At 42.8% G+C, this 12703-nt stretch overlaps 1 protein-coding gene across 8 annotated transcripts in view; it reads left to right on the forward strand.

Annotated features, from left to right (window-relative positions):
• Positions 1–2483: 2483 nt before the first annotated feature.
• Positions 2484–12703, forward strand: part of ESCO1 (establishment of sister chromatid cohesion N-acetyltransferase 1) — an 81773-nt gene continuing 71553 nt past the window's right edge. For 5 of the 8 annotated variants that reach the window (XM_081801529.1, XM_081801535.1, XM_081801530.1 and 2 more), the window contains exon 1: positions 2491–2746. The gene's annotated coding sequence lies outside the window, so the exon portion shown is untranslated. Of the gene's footprint in view, positions 2747–12703 lie in introns of all 8 variants that reach the window. The other 3 variants (XM_081801536.1, XM_081801537.1, XM_081801538.1) reach the window with 3 other exon arrangements.

A 12703-nucleotide genomic window follows, 5' to 3' on the forward strand; every position in this document is an offset into this window, starting at 1 on the left:
CACTCCCCCTGCTTGTGTTCCCTCTCTCGCTGTGTCTCTCTCTGTCAAATAAATAAAATCTTTAAAAAAAAAAAAGAATTGAGAAAAAGACCTTCGCAATTTACAGAACCATAATGTTGAACATCAAGATGCATTAGCTAGGCCAGAACAAGTGTTTTTAGCATGTGTACATGGCAAAATGTGAACTAATCAGAGGTCTCCCCCAGAACTTTCTCAGGAGCTCTCAGGAATGGAGGTCTCTCTTTTTACTGGGATCCGATTGGTGTGAGCTAGTATAGTCTTTGAAAGCTCAGTCAAGCAAGATAATTTATTCAGTTAATTATGATTTCTTTTAGTAGATAACCAAATCAAATGAATCAAATTCCAAAGTTCGTAGACAGACTGCTCTAAAGGAAAACCATTGATAGAAAGCAAGCCAAATGTTGTAAAAAATCACATTACAAGGGCGCCTGAGTGGCTCAGTCGGTTGGACATTTGACTCTTGATTTCAGCTTAGGTCGTGGTCTCACGGGTTGTGGGATCGAGCCCTGTATAGAGCCCTGCATCAGGCTCTGCTTCTCTTCTTCTCTCTCTCCCTCTGCCCTTCCTCTCTCTCTAAAATAAATAAGCAAATCTTTAAAAAAAATGACATTACAGAATAATTAAGATTTAATCAAACTACAAATTGAGACCTCTGGCATTAATGAATCAGAAGTGAGATATCTTTTAAAATGATAAAGAATAATGCTCAAGAAAGTTTATTTTTCCCATAAAAGCAAACTATTTTATGAATATTTTTATTGAGATATAATGGACATATAAAATTGTATAACTTTAAGGTATACAATGAGTTGATTAGATATTTTTATAGATTGCAGTTATGATTACCATCTTAGCTGACACCTCCATCACATCACATAATTATCATTTCCTTTTTGTGGTGAGAACAATTAAGATCTAGGGGTGCCTGGGGGGCTCAGTTGGTTGGGTGTCTGCCTTTGGCTCAGGTCATGATCCCAAAGTCCTGGGATCCAGTGCTGCATTGCCTTGGGCTCCCTGCTCAGGAGAGAGTTGGCTTCTCTCTCTCCCTCTGCCCCTCTGCTCGTGTTCTCTCTCACTTGCTCTCACTCTCTCTCAAATAAATAAGATCTTTAAAAAAAAAGAGGCCTATTTTGTGGGAATGGAAACTTGTAAATGTGGTTTGTGTGTGTAAATAAAGCGGTTTACACAGAAAAAGAAATCCCATCAGTTGCCTGACAATCTAAAGGTGAAGGCAAATATAGTTGAGATAGTCTGGTACATAAACCACTTTAATCAGGTTGGTGGTCTACTCCTGACTTGTCTCCTCCTCCCCGATTAAAGTCATTTGGCATATGCCATTAAAGTATATATATATCAGGAACAGGGACTGGCGGGGGTGGGCATAGGCAGGTTTTTGCCAAGTAACACAATGTATGGTGATGTGGGCAATGGCCTCACCCATCAATACCTCTGGTTTTGGTTTTTAAACCACAGACTCTTTCCAGACGAAACTGACAAGCAGCTCAATAAAGTTTTGTGGAAGATGTATTGTCAGAAAATCAGGCTTGATAAACTTAGAGCACATTTTGATTGTACTTAGTTTCATAAAAACAGGTCAATGAGGGGAGAACACACGTATGATCATCTCCAGATTCTCAAAAGCATGAGTACCGGTTTAACCTAATCTCACAGTTCCGCAAATAAGAATAGCACAGTAGGGCGCCTGGGTGGCTCAGATGGTTAAGCGTCTGCCTTCGGCTCAGGTCATGATCTCAGGGTCCTGGGATCGAGTCCCGCATCGGGCTTCCTGCTCCTTGGGAGCCTGCTTCTCCCTTTGCCTCTCTCTCTCTCTCTCTCTCTGTCTCTCATGAATAAACAAATAAAAAAAAAAATCTTAAAAAAAAAAAAAGAATAGCACAGTAAGCGTGTTCAAGAGTGTGGGAACCACGAATACCAGTGATTGAAACCTGTGTTCCATCTTTAGAGGTTTCGAAGAGCCAAAGCTTTGTCTGAACACCCGCCATGACTAAATCTAGTACAATTGCTGTCGACTCCCGTGCGTCCGCACGCAAGGAGGAAAGTGTGTAAGGATAAGGTGAAGCCCTGGATTTTTTGGAAGCACTGGAGTGCATTGCAGGGGAAGGAAAGAGAAGGGTCAATTGCCTCCCCTTTTCTTTACATTGGCCCAAGTAAAAGATTAAAGGTATTTGAAACAGAGGTCGCAGAGAGCAGTACCCGCAACCCAAAGTGGGACCAACGAAGAAGCATTTACAAGACAAACCACAGCTACGGGCGTGGGTGCCTTTATTAAAGAGACATCCCCGGGAAGGGCCAGAGGCCGCCGCCTGGGGGCGCTGCCGCTTCCCGGCGAGACGCCCACCCGCGGTGCGCGCACGCGAGGCCTCCCACCGCGCCTGCGCTGAGGGTGTACGCTGGCTTGTTTTTCCTCCGATACCCAGCCGTCCCGGCGGGGGGTGAAAAACTGCGCGACACGCAGCGAGCGTGGCGGCCATCTTCCTCCTCTGGGCACGTCAGCTGAGCCTGTGACGGCTGAAGAGGAGCGTTGCGCAAGCGCGACCAAGACGGTCACAGGTAACTCCCATCTGACGGCCGAGGCGTCGCCGTCGTCGCCGGAAGTTTGGCGTATCTGCGCCGCGGGAGAGGGGGCAGACGAAGCTGTCTCCTGATACCCGGATGTGAGGCGATCCGCTGGCTCGCGTTGGACCCTCGGCCAGGAGTGAGGAAGGTAGGCTAGCTTTCTGACCGTACTCGCCGCGTGCTGTCGCGCCTCCTGCGTCCTCACCTCCCTCTGCCAGCCTCTCCGGAGAGCTGGACGATTCCCGCCCCCCCCCTTCCTGTCCCACCTTCTGTGTCGTTTTGCATCGTACGCCTCTTCCTACTCCTCTGGTCCGGGCTCCTGGAGCCCCTGGGAGGGAGTGGGCGGCTCGAAGACACTGTCGCCTGAGGTAGGCAGTTAGCCTGCGCGTCTCGGCTGCCCAGTCGCCTCATCACCTGCCACTGCTGGGTAGGCAGAGGTAATAAGGGGCCATGACCGAGGACCGCGGGTCAGGCCAGGGCTCTCAAGGCGGCTGAGAGGGCATCCAGAACCCGGAGGTGGCGTGTAGCCATTGCGACTACTGGGGCGGTGTCGGCGCTGGCCCGCAGGTAGCCCCCGGCCTTGTCCCCGCCCCCGGCGTCTTTCCTTCCCCGCGTTTTCCCGGAGCCAGCCCCACCAGCCATCGCGGAGTTGCGGTTCTTGCGGCTTGCTTCCCTGCCTTCGCCCCGGGCGCCGACCCGACGTGAACTTTGAGGCCTCTGCAGTCTGCGGGGTGTGATGTGGGGATCTTGGAGGGGAGCAGTGGCCCGGGTCCAAGGTCATGGAGTAATTCAGGTTGAACCTGAAAGTCTGGGCACAGGTAGGGCTGCTCTAGAGTAAAAATGGGTGCATTGAAGGCCATAGTGAAGTTTATAGGGATAGATACGAGCAGAAGGGAATTGGGCCCTAAACTGTTAATAAGATTATTTACAACGGGGGTTTGTTTTACTCAGGCAGAATGGGATAGCGAGTCCAAAAATGAGAGAACTCTCCCACCCCCACACTCCCAACCTCTCCCCATCCCCTAGCCCTCACCTCCCCACCCCCACCTCTAAATGTTAAGTTCTGGAAACCCTGCTGCAGGTACTGTATTTTTCGGGGGTGGGGGGAGCGCAGCGGGGGAGGAGGAAGGAGTTAAATCGTTGTGCTTTGAGAAGTACTGTGAACCTTTAGGTAGTTGAAATGGGAATCTTTCAGCAGGAAGTAATTGGAGCACATAGTATTTAACTAGTATTATCACATGATATTTCAATAAATAATAAGCCTTCACAAAAACCAATAAAAGAGTGCTACTTGGTGGAATAGGAAGATGTGGACGGGTCTTGTTTTTCCTCCTTTAATTTTTAAAAAGCTGGGTAACATGGATTTCAGTTTAAAACCTGGTTGCAGTGAACTCTGGTATATTCAGTGTATCTTTTTATTGGGTCCTTAGTTTCTGCTTTTCATAGGGCATCTACGACAATGGAACTATTTTTAATTTGAAGAACTTAAAAATTCTCATTATGGAATTAGATATGAGAGTAGGATGAAAAGTGCTTGAAAAGCATTAGTTTGGAAGCTGCAAATTTAGGCCTAGAGTATGTGAGGAAATGAGAAAACTCTAACAGACACTTAACCCTTTTAGGCAGAATGCAGTTTTATGGCCCTTAGGTTAGATATGTGACTTTGGAAGTACCCTTCTTAGAACAAAACTTGCCCTGGCTTATGGGCTTTTGTACACCTTAATCATCCTGGCTCAGGAAAATTTTCTATCATTTCCCATTGGCTAGTATTATAATTCTGTAATGAATAATTATTTTTTTAAGATTTTATTTATTTGACAGAGATAGCGAGAGCAGGAATACGAGTAGGGGGAGTGGGAGAGGGAGAAGCAGGCCTCCTGCGTAGCAGGGAGCCCGATGCAGCGCTCGATCCCAGCACCCTGGGATCATGACCTGAGCGGAAGGCGGATGCTTAACAACTCAGCCACCCAGGTGCCCCACGATAATTTTTTTTTTAACATCAGACGCATACAAGGTTTTGTGCTAGGCATGCTTCGAAAAGGAAGGAAAAGGGGCCCTAATTAATGAATGCCATTACCCCCCATTACTGGATGGCCTTTTTTAGCTTGGTAATTAAGGTGATAATTAAGGTAACTAGCATTGCACAATTCAAAATAATGGTTATTTAATAGATAAATATTTTTCCATGACTTTTTGGGGCAGATTTATGTTCGTGTAGAGTTCTATGATTAACCTTTATTGGGAAGTCTAGGTGGTAGTTTGAAATCAACTCCGGTAAAATTGTTATCATAGATTGTAATTCACTTCAGGACTGTGTTACCCCTTCAGCAGCTCAGATTTTTCTGTGCATCTTTTTCTTGGCACAGTGAAAGTTCTTTGGCTCTATTTCTGCATAAGTTCTATATTACAGCTGTATCATACTACTGTAGTTACTTTTGGCAGATGGATAATTCTGTTAACTTCATCCTTTTTTTTGAGGGGGCAATATCTTATGCTTAATTGCATTATAGTACATCTGAAGAAAGCAAGATTTATGTCCTCTGTTTTCTACAGCTTTAAACATTTGTGGCTGCATATGTGAGATTCACAGAGATGAAAACTCAGTGTAAATAAAAATGGGGTATTAAGTATTACTTTAAAGAAGTGGTTCTCAGGGGCGCCTGGGTGGCTCAGTTGTTAAGCATCCACCTTCGGCTCAGGTCATGATCCCAGGGTCCTGGGATCGAGCCCTGCATGGGGCTCCCTGCTCAGTGGGAAGTCTGCTTCTCCCTCTCCCACTCCCCCGCTTGTGTTCCCTCTCTTGCTGTCGCTCTCTCTGTCAAATAAATAAAATCTTTTTAAAAAAAAAAAAGGAAAAGAAGTGTTTCTCAGACTTTTTGGTTAGGATCCCTTTACACTCTTAAAAATGATGTAGGACTTAAGTAGCTTTTGTTTATATGGTTTATATCTATTGGTAATTATTGTATTCTAAGTTAATTTAAATATATTAATTCATTTAAAAATAGCTAACAAACTAATTACAGGTTACATAAATAATTTTTTTTTTTTAAGATTTTATTTATTTGACAGAAAGAGACACAGTGAGAGAGGGAACACAAGCAGAGGGACTGGGAGAGGGAGAGGCAGGCTTCCCGCTGAGCAGGGAGCCCGATGCGGGGCTCGATCCCAGGACCCTGGGATCATGACCTGAGCCGAAGGCAGACGCTTAACGACTGAGCAACCCAGGCGCCCCATAAATAATATTTTTTATTAAAAAACTATTTTCCAAAACAAAAAAAATTTAGTGAAAAAATGGCAACTGTTTTACATTGTAAATCTCTTTAATATTTGGCCTGATAGAAGACAGCTGGATTTTCTTATCAGTTTTTGCATTCAGTCATATGTTGTTCTGGTTGGAGTGTATGAAGAAAATTCAGCTTCACACCAATATGTTGGGAGGGGTACTTTAATAATCTTTTCAGATAATTGTGATATTCTTCTTTGATTCTACAACAAAAGTCAACAAGTGGTAATTTCTTAAAGGGTACTTTCAATGTGGAATCTGAAATGCCTCTATATACTTTTTGTACAGTGTTGTGTTAAAATTCATTGGTGTGTTTTGCACTTTGATCTTTTATTCAAGAATGATTTTGATCTAATGAACCCCCTGAAAGGATCTTTGGAATCCCCATAGTCCCCATATCACACCTTGAGAACTGTTGCTTTAATGTAAATCATTCAACAGTTTAGAATTAATGTAGTTATTGAAGCTGAAAGGGATAATGATAATATGGAAATGAAGTTGTTAAGTGAAAATTATTAGTGGTGGCGCCTGGGTGGCTCAGTCGTTAAGTGTCTACCTTCAGCTCAGGTCATGATCCCAGGGTCCTGGGATTGAGCCCTGCATCAGGCTCCCTGCTCCGCAGGAAGCCTGTTTCTCCCTCTCCCACTCCCCCTGCTTGTGTTCTCTCTCTCTCTCTCGCTGTGTCTCTCTCTGTCAAATAAATAAACAAAATCTTAAAAAAAAAAAATTATTAGTATACTTAACAGGTGCTTATGTGCCAGGAGCTCTTCTAAGGACTTTTTTTTTTTTTAATTTTATTTATTTATTTGAGAGAGAGAGAGCACAAGCAGAAGGAGGGGCAGAGGGAGAGGGAGAAGCAGACTTCCCCCTGAGCAGGGAACCTGACACGGGGCTCCATCCCAGGACCCTGGGATCATGACGTGAGCCAGAGACAGACGCTTAACCGACTGACCCATCCAGGTGCCACTTCTGAGGACTTTAGATTAGGAAATGTTTCTTTTGTATCCTTTTTAGTGATGGTTAAGAGAAAGGCAAATATAATTTAACTTATTTTTTTTCCTACAAATAGTACAGTCTTTCTGATATATGTTATTTATAATGCAGATATAGTTCTATTTTATTTTATGTTTTTTAAGTAAGCTCCAGGTCCCAACATGGGCTTTGAAGTTAACCACCTGGAGATCAAGCGTTGCATGCTCTCTTGACTTAGCCAGCCAGGTGCTATCTATCTATTCATTTATTTTATTTTATTTTTTTACTTTTTAATCTTTTGCTTATTTATTATTTTTATTATTTTTTCAAGTAAGCTCTAGGTCCCAATGCGGGGCTTGAAAATCACCACCCTGAGGTCAAGAGTCACGATATAGTTCCATTTTAGAGGATATATACTACTTAAATAACTTTTCTGTAAGGTTTTTGAGGACAGGAATATGCCTAGCCCCAGCATCTGTCACTGGGTATATTTAAAATATATAGTCTTAGAATATTTTAGCTCAGAAAATTCAGTTACTGAATAAAACAAATCATGGGAAATTTTAAGAAGATAATCCTGTTAACATGAAAATTTGGAATTTATTATTTATTTTAAAGATTTATTTATTTGTCAGAGAGAGGGAGAGAGTGTGCACGCACACGTGCGCACAAGCAGGGAGAACAGCAGGCAGAGGCACACACAACAGGGAGAAGCAGGCTCCCCGCTGAGCAAGGAGCCTGACCTGGGACTCCATCCCAGGACCCTGGGATCATGACCTGAGCTGAAGGCAGATACTTAACCAACTGAGCCACCCAGGCATCCCTTGAAATTTATTTTGTTAAATCAGTTCAACAGGTATTTGAAAGTTTATCACTAAGTGAAGTCACTAAGTGAGGCTTCTTTTCTTTTTTTTTAAAGATTTTATTTATTGAGAGAGCGAGATCAAGCACAAGCAGGGGAAGGGTCAGAGGGAAAGAGAGAGAGGGAGAAAGCAGACTTCCCGCCGAGTGTGGACCCCAGTGCAGGACTCCATCCCAGGACCCTGAGATCATGACCTGAGCAGAAGTCAGATTCCTAACTAACTGAGCCACCCAGGCGTCCTAAGTGAGACTTTTTTCAAGAAAAAAAATAGATAATTTTCAGAACACAAATTTAGGCTTATTTTAAAAGTTTAGTGCATATTAAAATCTTTGTTTTGGGGCGCCTGGGTGGCTCAGTTGGTTAAGCGACTGCCTTCAGCTCAGGTCATGATCCTGGAGTCCCGGGGATTGAGTCTCGCATCAGACTCCCTGCTCAGCAGGGAGTCTGCTTCTCCATCTGATCCTCCCCCCTCTCATGCTCTCTCGCTCTGTCTCATTCTCTCTCTCAAATAAATAAATAAAATCTTTAAAAAAAAAAATAATAAAATCTTTGTTTCATATTCACTTTTTGGTAACTGCTTATGGAGCTATAACTTACCCTTAATAGAGTTCAGTAGTTTTTAGAATATTAACAGAATTATGCAACCATTACCAATGTTTAACTTAAAAGATTTTATTTATTTGAGAGAGTGAATGAGAGCGAGCATGAGGGGGGTTGAGGAGAGGAAGAAGCAGACTCCCCACTGAGCAGGGAGCCTGGGATCATGACCTGAGCTGAAGGCAGATGCTTAACTGGCTGAGCCACCCAGGTGCCCCTCTGATGTCTAATTTTAGAATAATTTTTATCACCCCAAGAAGAAGCCCCATGCCTATATTAGTATGTCACTCCTCATTTCATTTTCTTCCTAGCCCCTTACTACCACCAATTTATCTGTTGTTATAGATTTGTCTGTTCTGGACATTTCATATTAATTGAATCATACAACATGTGGCCTTTTGTGACCAGCTTCTTTTACTTAGCATAATGTGTGTTTTTTTTTTAATTTTTTAATTAATTTATTTGACCGAAAGAGAGACAGCGAGAGAGGGAACACAAGTGGGGGAGTGGGAGAGGAAGAAGCAGGCCTCCTACTGAGCAGGGAGCCTGATGCCGGGCTCCATCCCAGGACCCTGGGACCATGACCTGAGCCGAAGGCAGAAGCTCAACGACTGAGCCACCCAGGCGCCCCTAGCATAATGTTTTTAAGGTTAATCCATGTAGGTTGTATGAATACTTTATTCTTGTCTATGGCTAAATAACAATTGGTAAGAGGTGTATAACACATTTTGTTTATCTATTTATCAGTTGATGGACATTTAGATTGTGTACACTTTTTGACTATTACGAATAATGCTGCTATGAACATCTGTGTACGGGTTATTATGTAGATGTATTCAGATTCACTTTCAAGCTTTCCCAATATATTTTACATAGATATAAACAGTATATTGTTTTTTCATTTCATAGCTGATAAGCATGTTCATTTTTGATGTGGAAGATACAAGCGTTGTATAAACATATAAGTAAAATGTAAAAGTATTCCTTCTTTCTTTGTGTACTCTTTCATCTCCATCTTTACCACTATTGATGCTTTAATGTATATGCTTTTAGTGTGTTTTTTCTGTGTTAGCACAGTTGTATATGACACATTCATTAATGTCTTTCTTGGAAAATCATATTTATGCAGGTTGTATACCTTTTATTTCTAATGATTATCAAAATTCTTTTTTTGTTTTTTAAAGATTTTATCTATTAGAGAGAGAGCATGAGCAGGGTGAGGGAGAGGAGCAGAGGGAGAGGGAGAAGCAGACCTCCTGCTGAGCAGGGAGTCTGATTTGAGGCTCAATCCCAGTACCCCAGATGATCATGACCTGAGCTGTAGGCAGACACTTAACCAACTGAGCCACCCAGATTATCAGAATTCTTTGTTGGCATTTTATTTTTGCTTTTTTGGGCATTTGGGCTGTTCTGGGTATTTTTGTAATGTAAATGCTGCTTTTTCATCATTGCTGTCATTATATAGTTTTTTTTTTTTTTACTTTATTTTCCTGATGTGGGTGGATGGTGGTGTAATAAATTGTGGAGGATGAACATAGTAGACTGACAGTTGAGTTTAAGGTGCCTTTAAGAAATCAGGATAGAGATGTCCAGTAGGCTGTTGGGTATTTGAATAGCACTAGGGATGGAGATTTTGTTGGGGATATGAGTTTGTATCTTAACAGCTTACAGGTAGTAATTGGAAGTATGTGTATAGAAGAAATTAGTGAGTGTCTTTTATAATGAGAGGACAAAACCTTGGGGAATGCTAATTTATAAGAGGTTGGTAGAGGAAGAATTTTAAAAATTAAGAAAGTTGTCCATGGGCACCTGGGTGGCTCAGTCATTAAGCGTCTGCCTTCAGCTCAGGTCATGATCCCAGGGTGCTGGGATCGAGCCCCGCATCGGGTTCCCTGCTCAGCGGGAAGCCTGCTTCTCCCTCTCCCACTCCCCCTGCTTGTGTTCCCTCTTTCGCTGTGTCTCTCTCTGTCAAATAAATAAAAAAAAAAATCTTTAAAAAAAAAAAAAAGTTGTCCATGTCTGGGTTTTTTTTTTTTTTCTTTGTAAGCTCTATGCCCTGTGTAGGGCTTGAACTCACACACAACCCCGAGATCAAGAGTCGCATGCTCTACTGATTGAGCCCCCCTCCTTTTTTAATGTAAACTCTAACCCCAACGTGGGGCTCAGACTTATAACCTCAACATCAAGAGTCACACGCTCTACCAACGGAGCCAGCCAGGCGCCACCATGTCTAGCTTTTTTAGAGTTTTTTTTTTTTTTTTAAAGATTTTATTTATTTATTTGAGAGAGAGAGAATGAGAGACAGAGAGCACAAGAGGGAAGAGGGTCAGAGGGAGAAGCAGACCCCCTGCTGAGCAGGGAGCCCGATGCGGGACTCGATCCCAGAACTCCAGGATCATGACCTGAGCTGAAGGCAGTTGCTCAACCAACTGAGCCACCCAGGCGCCCTAGAGTTTTAACTAATGTTGAATTTTAGTGAATCACTGTTACCAATTTATTGAGAAAATTACAGCAGTTTTACAATTTGTTTTTCTATCAAGGAGACTAATTCCGAAAATAATTTTTTTAAAGATTTTTTTTTTAATATTTTTAAAATTTATTTGACAGAGAGAGACACAGCGAGAGAAGGAACACAAGCAGGGGAGTGGGAGAGGGAGAAGCAGGCTTCCCACGGAGCAGGGAGCCTGATGTGGGGCTCGATCCCAGGACCCCGGGATCGTGACCTGAGCCGAAGGCAGACGCTGAACCGACTGAGCCACCCAGGCACCCTTTTTTTTAAAGATTTTGTTTATTTATTTGACAGAGACACAGCGAGAGAGGGAACACAAGCAGGGGGAGTGGGAAAGGGAGAGGCAGGCTTCCTGGGGAGCAAGGAGCCTGACACGGGGCTCAATCCCAGGGCCCTGGGATTGTGACCTGAGCCGAAGGCAGACGCTTAATGACTGAGCCACCCAGGCACCCCGCCCCCCGAAAATAATTTTTACAATGGTAGTTCTGCTTTTCTTTTCAGGATAAATATTACTTGATGATAGTGGGTATCTTGTTGCTAAAATTATTGATTGGGGCGTATAGTCTTTTTTTTAGTTTTGTTGTTTTTAAATTTTTGATCCTCAGTCATATATGCCACTTAAAATAAATTGGTGAGCGTGTTACCCACATGTTTTGGAGCCATTTGTGTAATAGATTAAAGCTTTGAATGTTTGGAAAAATTTGTACCTTGCGTTATTGTGTGTGTTTTCTGTTGCATTCTCTGTTAGTGGTGTATTGATGCTTCAGTTGTGACATTTTGTATGTTTTTGGTTAGCAGTAATTAGTTTAAACTTTGTTACTTAAAATATTTTTTAATCTCTAAGTATTTTGGGGGTGTTTTAGAATGTGAGGAATACTTGGATTACCTTAAACCGTGGGTGAATGAATTGGCAGGATAAACAGAGAAATAAGAAAGAGAAGACTCTGCTTATAGAGCCAGATTTTGTGGAAGAAAAGAAAGGAATCACCAAACACTAGGCCTTACAGAAACTTGAACATTGTGCAGGACTCAGAAGATTGCTGAGAATAGTGCAGCTCCAGCCTTTGGCTTACTTAGCAGACACTACTGCTAGAGGAATTAAAACAAGGTAAGTCAAATGCTCAAATAAGGGTGATTTTTCCTCTCAGGGGTCATTTGTTATTGTCTGAAGAATATTTGATTTTTAGAATTGAGGGTGGAATTGAAAGGTGTACTGATTTGGATTCTAAAGTAAATCTTTTGGTGGAGTTAACTGCACTTTGAGATGGTTAGAAGTTCCCAGTGATGTTTGAAATATCAAGAACAGATTGGATAAAATAGTCCTAAGGTGGTTTTATTTTATGAAGTGTTTTTCTGGTGAGGGGGTTACATTGATGTGGTAGAGTAATTATTTTTATTTGACTGGCTGGTGCCCTCTATTAGAATTCTTAAAATTCAGTCATCTCTGTATTTCTTTTATCAGTTTTACTTGGTAGTGGTAGACCATTTGGCTATGCTCATGTTCTGTTAAAAATGCCAATTTGCGGGGCACCTGGGTGGCTCAGTCGGTTAAGCAACTGCCTTCGGCTCGGGTCATGATCTCAGGGTCCTGGGATTGAGCCCTGCATCAGGCTCTCTGCTCGGCAGGAGGCCTGCTTCGCCCTCTCCCACTCCCCGCTGTCTCTCTCTCTGTCAAATAAATAAATAAAATCTGGGCGCCTGGGTGGCTCAGTTGGTTAAGCGACTGCCTTCGGCTCAGGTCATGATCCTGGAGTCCCGGGATCGAGTCCCGCATCGGGCTCCCTGCTCAGCAGGGAGTCTGCTTCTCCCTCTGACCCTCCTCCCTCTCATGCTCTCTGTCTCTCATTCTCTCTCTTGCAAATAAATAAAATCTTAAAAAAAA

This window comes from Leptonychotes weddellii, chromosome 13, assembly GCF_054177405.1.
Source record: "Leptonychotes weddellii isolate Sample4059 chromosome 13, ASM5417740v2, whole genome shotgun sequence".
Lineage (NCBI taxonomy): Eukaryota > Metazoa > Chordata > Mammalia > Carnivora > Phocidae > Leptonychotes > Leptonychotes weddellii.